Source organism: Aphidius gifuensis, linkage group LG1, assembly GCF_014905175.1.
Source record: "Aphidius gifuensis isolate YNYX2018 linkage group LG1, ASM1490517v1, whole genome shotgun sequence".
In the NCBI taxonomy this organism is placed as follows: Eukaryota; Metazoa; Arthropoda; class Insecta; order Hymenoptera; family Braconidae; genus Aphidius; species Aphidius gifuensis.
The window spans coordinates 25106912-25120984 of NC_057788.1; the positions used below are offsets into that span (position 1 = coordinate 25106912).

The following is a 14073-nucleotide window of genomic DNA, read 5'->3' on the forward strand; positions in this document are numbered from 1 at the left end:
TTTTTTTTTTTAACATATAAACATTAAACTAATATTATTATTATGCTTACATTAAATTTAATTGAATGAAAATTATAATTTATTATTCTAGATAGATATTTACATAAAGAATGTAGTAAAAAAATATATATTAACATATCAAATTCTTCAAAAATAATTTAATTTTGTTGAACTATAATTTTTTTTAACTGAAACTAAATATTAAAATAAATTGAATAAAAAAATACGTAAAATAACTGATATTTTTAAAACCAACAAAATTATGCGATAATATATATTTTTTTATTATTATTGAAGTTTGTTAAAACTTGTGATATTATTAACCACTCAACTAGAACCAAATTACTTTAGTATTTTTTTATTTTTTTTAAATATAAAACGAAAAAGTTTAAAAAAAAAAAAATTCATAAGTTGATAACGTCGATTAGTCTTTCGATAAACAAGTTGGCTTTGGAAATTCCGTGATTTTTTTTTATTAAAAAGAAAAAATTTTCCATCAGAACTAGTCGCGTACAGGCAGCTAAGGATGCATCGACGAGACTCTTTCGTCTTATTTTCTTTGGTCCAGTTATATTTTTACTGATTTCACCACATCAGACTCGTACTTTGGCGCGATATTTTACATTTATTTTTTAGCGAGATTCTCATCCGGATGATGAGGCGGATGCCGGATGCAACGAAGCGAGTTTATATCCGTTTTCTGGGCGCGTCCGAAGTTTCGTTGTATGTTCAAACGTTTTGATCGTCGTCGAAAACAACGATGACGACGACGACGACGTTAGAGGCGCCTGCAGAAGCGCCTGTGAGAGTAAATCGGGTCTAGTTTGGCGCACGAGCATCGTTGAATTCAGTTCGGCGAGCACAGTCCCGCCTCGAGCATCGTCAACTCTCTAAAGTTGGCATTCATTCGCGTTTACCACATCATTCAGTGTAGATCGCAACAACAGTATATTGAAATTGAATTTTTAAACCAACACAAGTCTCGGTCACCCACGTGGACGGACTCTCTTTTTTTCTACGTGCTTTAATAAACAACTATTTTTTTTTTCCTTTTTTATCATCATGTTTTGTGAATTAATTACACAGCATTAATTACCACTTTGTGTATCGTGTTTTTCATCTTTTTTTTTTTTTTATTTATTATTGTTATTTTTTTTAAATTGACTTTTTGTTAGTATATTGCTTTTTGTCAAACAATATTAAACTGTTTTAACGTTTTTTTTTTTTTAAATCATTTTGTTTTTTTTTTTTCCATTTTAACGCCAATGAAAATGTAATCGTTTCACTCGTACTCTCTGTGTCAACATTAATCTTGGATTTTTCAACGTAATTTTATTTTTATTATTTCTGTGTTTGTATGTGTATGTGCAAGAGGCTTAATATGCCCAGGGTTATTTTGTTTGTTATATCGTGAAAGTTTACGTTTGACACTTTACAGTGTTTTTTTAATTTTCTGGTTTTAATTAAATGACTCACTGGACATATTTTATTTGTGCTGTTGGCTAATGAAAATACAGTCATTATATAATTACATATTATGGTGGTAATGAGGCTTTAATAGTGTAGATAATAAAACAACAAATTATATAAAATGACTTGAATACATTAAATACATTGAGAATAATAAATTAAATTAATTATTTTTTCTAATTTATTTTGTGATTAAAAAACAAAGCGTTATAGTCGATGCTGGTGAGTGTTTTGTGTAATTAAAATTTATTTCTCTTTATTATCTGGAATTTTTTTTCTTTTTTAAATATTATTTTAATTCCTATATTTGTTTGCAAACTTTGTTGGTCAACTTTTTTATTAAATTGAAAAATCGCGTACCGATAATCTTAAAGTCAAAAGCTGAGCTTTCGACTCAAATGTCCTACTGCGAAAAAGGGTAAAGGAAAATAGCTGCAAGAAAACCAGTAGCAAAAGTAAAAGAAAAAGTATATAGAAAATATATATGTGGAAAAAAAAAAAGTAAAATTGCGAAAATAAATTTGAAATAAAAAAAAATTCAAAAGTAAGAAAGTAAAGGATAGAAGAAAATAGAAAAATAAAAAAGCTTTTCATCACGATATTCCGGTTCGGCAAGTCGCCTGTGAAAAAATTCCATTCGTACCATCTTTTTCTCTGGTTGGATCTTCTCTTAAAAAAAAAATTTTTTTTTTCTCCTCAAGGATGAGGCCCCCTCTCAAAGAACTCTGAACGAAAAAGTTTTTGAGTCTGAAAAAGCAAGTAACCAATGTAGAAATATATAGCAATGTGGAGGTTATATGTAGAAATAAAAAGGTAGAGGAGACGTTGGATATAGTGAGAAGGTTAGGAATAGGTGGTAAAGGTGAAAGAAATAAAAGGGATTGAAACTTTCGACAGGGTAAGGGTTCCACGTTTTGCTTTGCGTGGCTTTTCTACGCTCATCTCTTTGAATCGAGTCGCCGATTTTGTGGGAGTTAAGTTCTCGTTAAAGTGCACCCCACAAAGTCTCAAAGTTGCACAACACACTGAAAAAAAGGATTGAAAACCTCGAGTCGAAACAGTTTTAAAGTTTTACATTTTATTTTTATTTTTTTTATTTGTTTTTACTGTTTTTTATTCATTTATTTATTTTTGGTCGTTTTCAAACCCCTTAACCTCGTTTTCTTATTTTTTTTTTTTTTTTTTTGCAATTTTATTTTTTAAAAGTCTTTTGTCTTTATTTTTTTTTGTTATTTTTATTAAATTTTTTGTTACCTGTCAAAGGGTTGTTTGAATTTTGATTCATGAGTATCTCGATAAAAGAAGAAAAAAAAAAAAACAACGTAAATAAAATAATAAAAAAGAGACTGAAAAAAAAAAAAAAACTCGGGTTGCGGGACTAATCGGATCTGAAATTTTAAATTGAATCTTTCACCGAGCGTGAGTCAATTGAAATAAGAAATAAACTATTTTCTCAGATTCTTATTTATTTATTTTGTATTTATTTGATCTTATTTGATCTTATTTTATTTTTTTTTATTCAAGTAAATTATATCTATATTATTGTATCATATTGTATCCATGACACGATATATCATACAACTCATTGAATAACAATCTTGCAACGTGGCAAGACTCCCCATGTTGTCCTTGACAACATAATGCCATAAAATAAGTGAGTGAAATAGCAATATAAAAAATGCTTGATTACCTTGTAAGCGAGTTGAGTGTCATGGTGATGAGGCCACGCGACACACATAAGTTTATTGCAGTCAACAGAATCATTTTTGTTCATCAACATGCCACCAATTTCGTTATATATAAATACATACATACATACATATAACACAAGTATATATGTATATTATATCAGAATTGCAAATCAGTATGACACGTATTTTATTTTATTATTCTCTTTAAAATATTATTAAATTGATTACCATGCCCAAAGTTCATTTGCATTCAATAGTTACTCTTTCACTCCTATATATCTTCGATTTATCGACTCAACTTCGATTGGAAAGTTATGCAATTTAGTTCTATAAATTGCTTCTTTATATACCCACAGTTCACATCTTGGTAATTTTACTTCATCTTAATTTTTACCCTTTACATCAAAATTCTATGTACATATATTTCTCTTTTCACTTAACTCATTATATATTATATTATTTAGCTCTTTCTAGTAAATTTACACAGTACAATGCATAATAAAAAATGTAAATTATAAAAAATTAAATATGTATATATTATACTTCGTAAAAAGTATAAAAATACTTATGTATAATAATAAAATAACAAAAATATATATCTATATACAGTTGAAAAAAAATAAAAAATATACAGATAGCTAAAATAAAAGCATTGAAAAATTGAGAAAGACTCTTTATCTTCCATTAACTCGGGGAAAAAAAAAGTAAAGCGTTGCAAGGAAAAATGAAAAAAAAATATACATTGAACAAGAGAAAAAAATCATATAATAAACGAACAAAAAGTAAAGAAAAAAAAAGAAGACACGAAATTATGAAAAAATAAAAATCAAGGAATCAAGATTGTAAAATCTTACGTCTGTGCAATTAAAAAGTATAACGATCATATTATGCAACCTAAATTAAACGATACATTAAGAAAGTTTTTCGTGATCATCTAAAAACTTTATCATATCCAAAAGTGAGAGAAAAAAAAAAAAAAAACCTGCCAGGGGGGAGAGAAAAGAAAAAAGTGACTGAAGTTTATGATTAATTTTTTACTTTACTTTATTGCACCGAATGTTCATCTTTTTTTTTTTTTTTTTTTTTTTAACAGAACATTATTAAAATTTTATTATTATTATTATTATTATTATTATCTGTATTTACTATAGTTTTATTTATTTTTATTTTAAAACATGTCATGTTTGGGACTTTAACTTGTCATCACATTTGACTTTATATAATCATTATTTTACATACTTGTATTTATTTACTTTTTTTAAATTTTTATTTGGCTCAAGATTGCCTATTTTTTCAACGTCAAATTTCATCGTTTATTCGCCTTGGTTTTTGTTGACTGTGAAAACACATATACACATACATATATGTATATATATAAAACCACAAAGTACTCGACTTTTCAATGCCTCCAAGTGCTAAATATCCCTCTTAAATTGCAAAACGTTTACATTGGGAGCTTTAAGATTGAATTGTACAACGAGAAATACCTTTTTTTCGTGAAATACTTAAACGACGAAATTCTATATGTATTGACATTGCACATACACTTCCATTTGCTAAAGTTTTTTTTTCATTTTTTCTTCTTTAAATTCATATATATTTGAAATTTTTTTTTTTCCCAACTGTTTTCTTATCCCTTTTTTTTCTCACTGACTTGTTTAATCCTTTTTTTTACACTTGCACATACACATTTAAGTTTACATATACAATTTTAAAATATATATATATGTACATGTGTAAAGTGTATACACACCACATTGGTAGTTTAATCCTACTTGCAGCTTTGGCCAGACAGTCAAGTTGTACGCGTGAAAAATACTCTAACCATACATTTTTCAGATAAAGCCTCTTATATTGGTCCCGATTTATATTCGATAAAAAAACTTGTTTTGACGTTCACTCTGAGTAGCAAATTGTTGACAATAATGATAAATTGATAAATACATAGATAATAAAAATAAAAAATATAGCATCATATATCATATAGCTTTATATTTTAACTATTCAAACAACAACAGTGACATAAGAGTGAATCAATATATCTAAAAATAGATGATATAAAAAAAAAAAAAAAAAACAACAAAATCAATGATATTTTCTTTCTCTCACTCAGCTTGTTTTATTGTACATAGTATACATACTCGACTTGTCTCGCTGTGCAAAACGCACCAATTTGTCGCCATGGCCGGGGTTAAATTGGTGGGCGCCAAATAGTTGCGAAACTCATTCAACGCCTCTCGTATAACTTCCCCAACCCATCTGTCATCATAACAAAACTCGAATATCATTTTTCACTATAAATAAAAATATAATAATAATAATAATAAATAATAAAATTAAATAAAACAGAAGTAAAAACAATATAAAAATAATAAAAAAACTCGTTTCAACATGATGCTAATATAAAAAAATTTTTTTTTGTTTCAGGTGAGTTTGAAGGAATTGTTGTTTGCCCATAAATTAAAAGAGAAAAATAAACAGACTGTAAGCTGAGTAAGTAATAAATCCCTAAGCACTCAAATATATACATATACACAATTTGTATATTCTGAATTTTATTTATTCATTCCTTTTTTTTCTTTACACAATGCGTATATATAACATTGAAAAGTATCGAATAAATTGATATATAAACTGTGAATAATAAGATAGATGAAAAGATTTTTTTTTTTTTTCGTTTCTTTTTTTCCAAACGTAGTAAAAAAAACAGTTAAATAGTTAGAACGAAAAAATAGAATATATATAATGGTAAAGAAAAGTAAGACAATATGGGGTGGCGTATAAGGGTATCATTGGAAATCTCAGGCCCATCATGGAATTGAACGATTGACAAAAGGATTCTTAGAGAGTTTGAAATTTATAGCTACTGAGATTGTGAAAAGCGATCGTATTCGTTGTTATATACATTGGATGTGTGAGTGAGAAATGTGAAATTGAGGAAAAATACTGGACGTCCCGATCGATTATCGAATCTTTGCGCTCGGTCTTTGTAAAAGAGAGGGTTGAGTATAAGCTTTAAGAGGTTGAAGAAAAAAAAATGAAAAATAAAAAATACGTGAGACAGAGGGTTGTAACCTGGTTACTTCGTGGCTAGGGGCGTATGAACGAGAGGTATAAGACTAAGAAAAATAAAAAAAATAAAATGAAAAGATCAAGAGAAAAAAAAAGAAAAAGAGAGAGAGGTTAGTGTCACGCGCCGTCTGAAAAAGTTTTGCAAGAAAAGAAGACATTTTATTTTTAAAAAATCGTGACTCAATTCGGACTCTGGTTGTTCATCGTGTGTCAGTACTGTACAAAAAAAAGGGTAGGCAAAGTTTAAGGGATATAGTCACGAAACAAAATCAGCACAAACACCCACTTCTATAGCCGCACATGCATAACCAACCCTTCGTTTTTTTTTTTTTTTTAAATATATCTATAAAGATGGTTTGTTTGCTTCCCTTTTCGCCTTGACAACATATATAATTTTATATACATGTATATACGATCAAAGTTAGGTCTAGTATAGTTAGATGAGTATAAGTTTATGAAGTATATATACTGTATAGAACGCATATCAACCGTCACGGCAAAGCCAAAGGCTCGGTCGGGTACTCGCGAGAACATAATCGGATATTGATTATCGATAGGGTATATAAAGAAGCCCAGCTTGTTCGTCGTCTTCTTTAAATTACAGCGATTCTTGCGTCCTCCTTCACTATAAGTAGATATATCCTAGCGTCGCAAATTGATTGTTTTGTGGCGCCATAGTCTCGTAGTTGGCCGGCAAACGGACGTTGACAAAAAAAAATAAAAAGAAAAAAATTATAAAAATAAAAACGAAATATATATATATATTTTTTTTCCATGTAACAATGAATGAATAGAGTAAAAAAATTGAATAGGAAAAAAAAACCAAAAGAATGAACAAACTCCTTGGTAGATACAGAAAACTACGAATAAGAAACTGAAGTGAAGTGAAGTTTTTTTTTTTTCTTCGAGCATGTCTGCTATCCTTCTAGCTTCACTTATTCCCCAACTACCCTTCAGTATTTTCTAGTTCCCTTCAACTACCCTCTGTTCCTCTGTGTTAAATAAAACCCCCCGCGGCTGATGCTGATCGACTCTTGAAAGTTTAATGGCCCGTGAATTTAACGTAAATGCATCGAGAGTTTTACACGTAGCACGTTGATGTCGTTATGCCTAGAAGGCTATATATAGATCTTCCAGCTGCTTTGACAAAAACAAAGAGATTAACCCTTGATAAATATATTCAACAAAAAATATTACAAAACATCAATAAAGACGACAGTATATACATATTTTTTATTATTTTTGTTTTATATAATTATATAGGTATACAAACACATTGACTAGTTAGTACATGTCGTAAGTTTATTATCAACAATTTTATAATTTATTTATTTAATTTTTTTAAAACATGTTTGAATGATTTTGAATGATTGAAGGTTTTTCTTTTTTTTTTCTAATAAACTTATTTTTATTTTACAAAGTTTATGCCAATTTATGCTGCAAGCAAACTTATTTAATATTCAATCAATATTTAAGTTATAAATTATTTAAAAATAAAAAACGTAGGTAAAAAAAAAGCGGTTAAATTTCACGAATGAAATTTATCATGAATTTTTAATAATTCTTTAAATAGTCAATGAATCGTCTGGTTATCATGTATATCTCTTTATAATGTATGTCTGTCTGTCTGTCTGTGAATTTATAAGTAAAATTCAATACATTTAAATACACTTTAATTTCAACGTCTAATAATTTTCTTGAGGTAAAATTTGAGTTGAAAATTGTTGATAAATTTTAAATATGCTAGTTTATTTATTTTCTTGTAGATAAATGTTCATGAATTTGATCTTATATATTGAAGTAGCAAACATGTATATAACATGCTTCTATTTTTGAAAAAAATTTAAAGAAAAAAAACTTGATGTAAAATTCATTACAGTTCTTATTTACCACCTATCTAAGAAATTTTCATTTTTTATAATGCTCTTGACTTTTAGTTTAAAATAGTAGTTTTTTTGTTTTTTTGTTTTTTTTTTCTCTTAGCAGTTAGCTTCATCAAATAAAAATATCTAATCCACTTGGCTGGCTTCTTTCGCATTGGCTTTCCAATATCGCATTTTCTATAATATATGACATTTCTTCCGGTCAATAGCCAAAAGAATCAAAAATGATTTCTTTTATAAACTCTAGTTTTTCTTTATGAAAAATCCATAAAAACAAATTAAATTGGTATTCAAATTTTAAGGTCATTGGTCTTTTCTCACTTATATTTATACTTTCATCCCTTTATTATAAACTCCAATTGCAACGTATTATGGTTAATTACGAAATTGCATTTTTCTTCAAGTACTTTGGCACGGCCAATTAGCTCAGGAATCTTCATTCAAATGAAAAATGTTTTCTTCTTATTTTTTTTATTAAAATAAAATGCCAGTAAATTGAAACAAAAAAATACAGGGTAATCGACTGTAAACTATTTAGCGTCTAATAATTTTCACTACAGATATACAAAAAAATAAAAAAAAAAAAAAGGAAATGGCTTAATTAGCAGAGCTAATAGTATAGCACACTTTATATATTTTTAAATTCATTTTTATCTTTTTAAACTGATGTTGCACACAATATTTTACAGAATAACAGAAAAAAGTCTTGCTTTTAAATGAAACTTGGCTGCACAATTTTGCGCTTTGTTTTATTTTTTTTTATTTTTACTTTTTTTTATTTCTCACTCCTTGGTGTAAGCTGGTTTTTTTTTTTTTCTTTCATTTTATTTTTGTTATTTTCCAAGACTCGACTGTGGTGTGATTCACTACATACATGACATATTGCTCTAAAGTTCTACCAAAACATATTGCAAAGAAAGAAATAAAAAAAAAGAACAAAAGAGAAAATTAAAAATATTTTTAAAAAGTTAGGAAAATAATAAATCAATTGACTTTAAAAGTCAAATTGTAATGGTTTCTATGGTTTTTGCCTGAAAGCACACTGTTGTTATCACAGCAGAGGTCTTTGGTGTCTTATCGTAATCAATTGCTGTCTCAGGGTTATAATATTAGTAGTAGTTGTACAAGAGAGTGTGTATGTGATTGTTTAAGGGAAAGAAAGACAAAGATAAATACAGAGTTAAGAAAAGGAGAATAGAGTAGTTTTAGATATCAAGCCGAAGAGGCTACCAAGCAATGGATGATCGTCAAACTTAGAAAATAGGGTAGTTACCCTCCGCTTTTGCATTTTAGAAGACTCGGATAATCGCACCAAAATTTGAAAGTGTCTGACAGAGAAGAAATGTCAGAGAAATTTCACTGCAACGTTAAGAGGAATGACAACCTTTCATTTTGACCTAACTGTTCCCGTTAGTTTCCCTCATTTCCACATTTTCTTCTTCTTTGATCCCAATTTTCTTCTTATATTGGGACATACTTTAGACGATCTGGTGGTAAAATCCAGTAAAATCACTTATATTTATTCAGTATACCAATTTGTCCGTACATGCATTATAAACAATTATAAAAGATTAATATTTATTTTAGACCTCATTTTATTTAATTTTTATATACAAATTTCATGCGTATTAACTATCTATATATATCCCACCATTGCATACTCAAATGTAATACAAAAAATTATTACATAAGCCCACAAATAAATTTGTCAGAGAAATAATATTTTAATCAGTCAAATTTATTAATTCATGATAAACATCAGGTATTCAGGTATTCTTCAAATCGAAAAATGAGAATTTTTCACGAAGGTCCACCTAATTCCTTTATATATATAAAATAACATAATTTATATAAAATAGCGTATGCATTTTTATATATGTTTTCGTATCTGTGTTTATCGTTCGATTTTGAATTTTTTTTTAGTTGAAAGTTAAATATTATCTCCAAATAATTAGAACCCATGCAAATTTACACAAAATTTGAGATGTTACAATAAAAAAGTTTAAATTTTGAGGATACTTTTTACATGCAATCGTACTGATGCAATCGTTTCCCAAAAATAACATATTGCCAATAAAATGATAACCAATAGATTTTACATTAATTCTAGCTTTATATTACTATTTTATAGTCATATTTAGATTATCCACGATAAATATGCTTTTATATACTGATTCTTTTGATTGTTTTATTTTATCGTCAACTGATTTATCCACAAAATTTACATATCCTCTCCACTTCCACGATTTATACTAAACACTAATAATCCGATAATTAACCATATGTTTTGAAATTTTCAAATTTACCTAACTTACATTGGATATATGATTCATTAACTTGAACATGCAATCAATAACCATTAATTAATTTTTTATGGAATTATATGAATAACAATAAAATACCAATTGTTAAATAAGTCCCAAAATAGCAAAAATAGCATACCCAGCGCCACCAATTTAATTTCGAGTTCCCCCGGATAAATTATCATTGCTGGTAAAAAAAATTTTTTTTTTGTAAAAATATAAAAAAATTTTTTTAGTATTTTGCAAATAAAATAGTGTCATGCACTAGAAAATAATTTTTTAATCAACCTCGTAAAATTTCATAAAATTTAATTAAGTTTTAGAATAAAAAAAGTTGTTTGGAAATTTATTTATTGTAAACTCCGTCGATAAACGAATCTTTAATTTTTTTTGTTAAATAAACAAATTCTGATACTGTCATGCAGTGCATTATAATATTATAAGTGACTTTACCAAATTTTAGGTCTTTATATTGTTTTTTACTAATTAAAAAGTTGTTTGGAAAAAATGACAGATAAGGTTAGATCTTCAAAGGTTGTCATTCCTCTTAAGACATGCCATCCGAAATGTTGTAGTAATAATGACGCGTCCAGTTTCCCTCATTTCCACATTTTCTTCTTCTTCTTTATCCTCTATATTTTCTTCTTATCATTTATATATAATATCTAACTCTAAGCCAACTTATTCTTGTCTTTTCTCTCGATATACTTTTTCACACGCCAACATCCAAATCGTTCGTTCTTTCTTCACGATGTCTTGAACCACCCACTCCTCAGTTCCCAAGGGGTAAATTGAAATGGATGTCAGAATACCACTGCTACGTTTCACTGGTCATTTCATTGATCGTGCACTATAAGATATCGAAGAAGAAATAGAAAAAGATAGCTATACATGAAAAAAATAAAATAAATAACAAGACTAAAAAATAAAATTTCCCAGTACATGTGGGCCGATCAGCTTGATACTGCTCAACATGAGGGAGCAGTTTTATAATTTTTTTTTCTTTTTTTATTTATTTTTATTTTTTTTTCACCAGGAATATAGATCCAACACCAACGTGACACCTGGGTATTTTCCCAGTCCATACAAATATATACTATAATAAAATATGTATATAAATAAAGTATGTTTGTATGCATATGTCTGCGTATATGTATACCTCGGCGTACTCGCAACTTGTTTTTTTATTTATTTTTTTTTTCTCTTTCGACTGTACCATACACTTGCAAATGCATAGAATTTTCAGCTGGATCTAGCGGAAATTGTGGCATGTTCGTAAACGAGTTTGACATTACATATACATACATATATATATAAATACACACAGCATACTTGTTTACCACAAAATCGTACTGAACCTGCAGCTATACTCACAAATATATACATTTATTTGGAATACCATCAGCTCTATACTATTTTACATTATATTATTATATTTATATACTTTTATATAGATATATTAATAGATATACATATTTACTATTGTGTATATATGAATACACATTGATGATGGTGGTTGGATTGGCTTGTCCAACTGAATTTATCCACAAAATTTTGTATATCCTCTCTCCCCTCATCCTACGATATTCATTACTTGTACAATATAATCATCATATTGGTATTGTTAGGTTTGAAATTTTCACCATTTTTACCCCCCTCATTCGTCTATTGGGATATATGATTCATTAACTTGAACATGCAATCAACAATCATGTGTAAATAATATATTTTTATTTATTTAAATTTATATGAATATATTATTTGTTATACAAATTATATTATTTGGTGGAAAAATATGTTAAAGAACTTTGTTTTTTGTGCCATGAAAAATAAATGTTATACACAGGGGTTATTGAGTACTTATAAAAAGTAAATGGAAAACATAAATGTGTTTAAACCGATGCAGTTGATGTTTTTTATTATAAATGTAATATCGTTGAGTGTAATAAAATTTTTTGATATAGAAATGTAAGCAATATATATATAGACAAAACGATACCGTAAAATATACAAATATATATGACTGATATAAAAAAATTTTCATATGATGACATCAAAGAAGTATAATAAAATATATTTGCGTCTGTATATTTTTATGTTTAAAAATTGAGAAATGAAATTTTATTTAAATATACGTTTAAATGTTATATTGTATTTGATGCCAACATCCCTGTCCATTGTTCCGGTTTGTTGTTGTTGTATATAGCATAAACTTTTGAGGGTGTACTTGAATGAACTACGGAAAAGGAATGTTTATAAGGGAAGTGGTGATATTGTGGTTAGGATAGGAAATATAGCTTGCATAAAGAAGCTCTTTCTGTTAAACTTGTGAAAAGACGACTACATTGAGTAGAACGACGGACTTTTCACCGGGTCAAAGTAGGAAATTTTGTGAACATCTCTATATACGGGAATATATCCTTTGACATTACTGTGATAAAATTACGCCTTGTTACCCTCCAATAACGAGCCAAAGTAATGAAAAAGGTTGAGTTTATTTTGTGGTGATGCCTGACAAATGCTCAAGTGCACTTTTAGATTGACGTTTTTGATGAAAAATTAACGAAACTAAATGACTATAAATAGTATTTTTTTAAAATTAATTATGAAAGCTCAAAATAAAAAATTTAATTACGACAGTTGACTGGATTTTTTTTCTTTAATTAAATGATATTTCAATGTGGATTTTTTTGAATATCGCTATTTGTCAATATATCACTCGGTATTTTTATTTTCGGTAATTTTATTTTCATTCATTATTCATTGTTTGAAAAATTTATTTTTTATATGGTATTAAAAATAAATGCTAGACATTTATTATATTATTATTTTCAAAAAAGTTTGATTAAACCTTGATAAATATATTTAACAATAAATAATTTATCCAAAAATATAGTTATGCTAATTTATATTTACTAATCATCTTTAAAGAATTTATTTTTAATATATATCATTCAAAATAAATGCTAATTATTTTTTATATTATTATTAAAATTAGTTTGTATAGTTAATATTAGACTAAATACATTTATTTTTAATTTTTTTTCAATTTTAATTTTATTTTCATTATTAATTATAATAATTGTACTTTATTTTTATTTTTATATCATCTTTTTATTTTTTTGCAAATTTTTATTTTTAAATTTCAAAATTTTTTCCCGCGGCTTGTCAAGCCATTATTATTTTTTTTTCGTTACGGTGTTACCACCAGATGGCGCTTGCGAGATCGTAAAGATTGAGGGCAATTGAGGGGGTGAGCCGCCATTTGCATTACTCACTTCTCTGTGGGCCTGTGGTGCGTGTGCAAAAAAATGCTAAGCTCACTTGAGGGGAAAAAAATTGTCAAAGTTTTATATTGTTTTCTCATTATTAATCCGTGTGAATCAATTTTAAAAATGTAATAATCCAAACAGTAATTGTTTCTTCGTGCAACTACGTAATAATTAAAGTGAATTAATTTATTAATTATATTTATTTTTTTATTTTTCTTTTTAGGAGCTTGTCGGCCAAACTGCTCAACTACGCAGATAGTTTTTTCATCCAAAATCTTATGTTGTGTCGTCTATATGTGATTATAACGTAATGTACGTATCATTTTCATTATTATATTAATTTATTTTATTAATTTTATTATTTTTTGCGTAAATAATTATT

General features: G+C 27.4%; 1 protein-coding gene across 4 annotated transcripts in view; it reads left to right on the forward strand.

Annotated features, from left to right (window-relative positions):
- The window catches only part of LOC122856807 (protein gustavus), a 166685-nt gene that overhangs the window by 17583 nt on the left and 135029 nt on the right, over positions 1–14073 (forward strand). The window contains exons 1-3 of one of the 4 annotated variants that reach the window (XM_044158748.1): positions 855–1692; positions 5589–5654; positions 13915–14003. The gene's annotated coding sequence lies outside the window, so the exon portion shown is untranslated. Of the gene's footprint in view, positions 1–854; positions 1693–5588; positions 5655–13691; positions 13817–13914; positions 14004–14073 lie in introns of those variants that run through there. The other 3 variants (XM_044158730.1, XM_044158756.1, XM_044158740.1) reach the window with 3 other exon arrangements.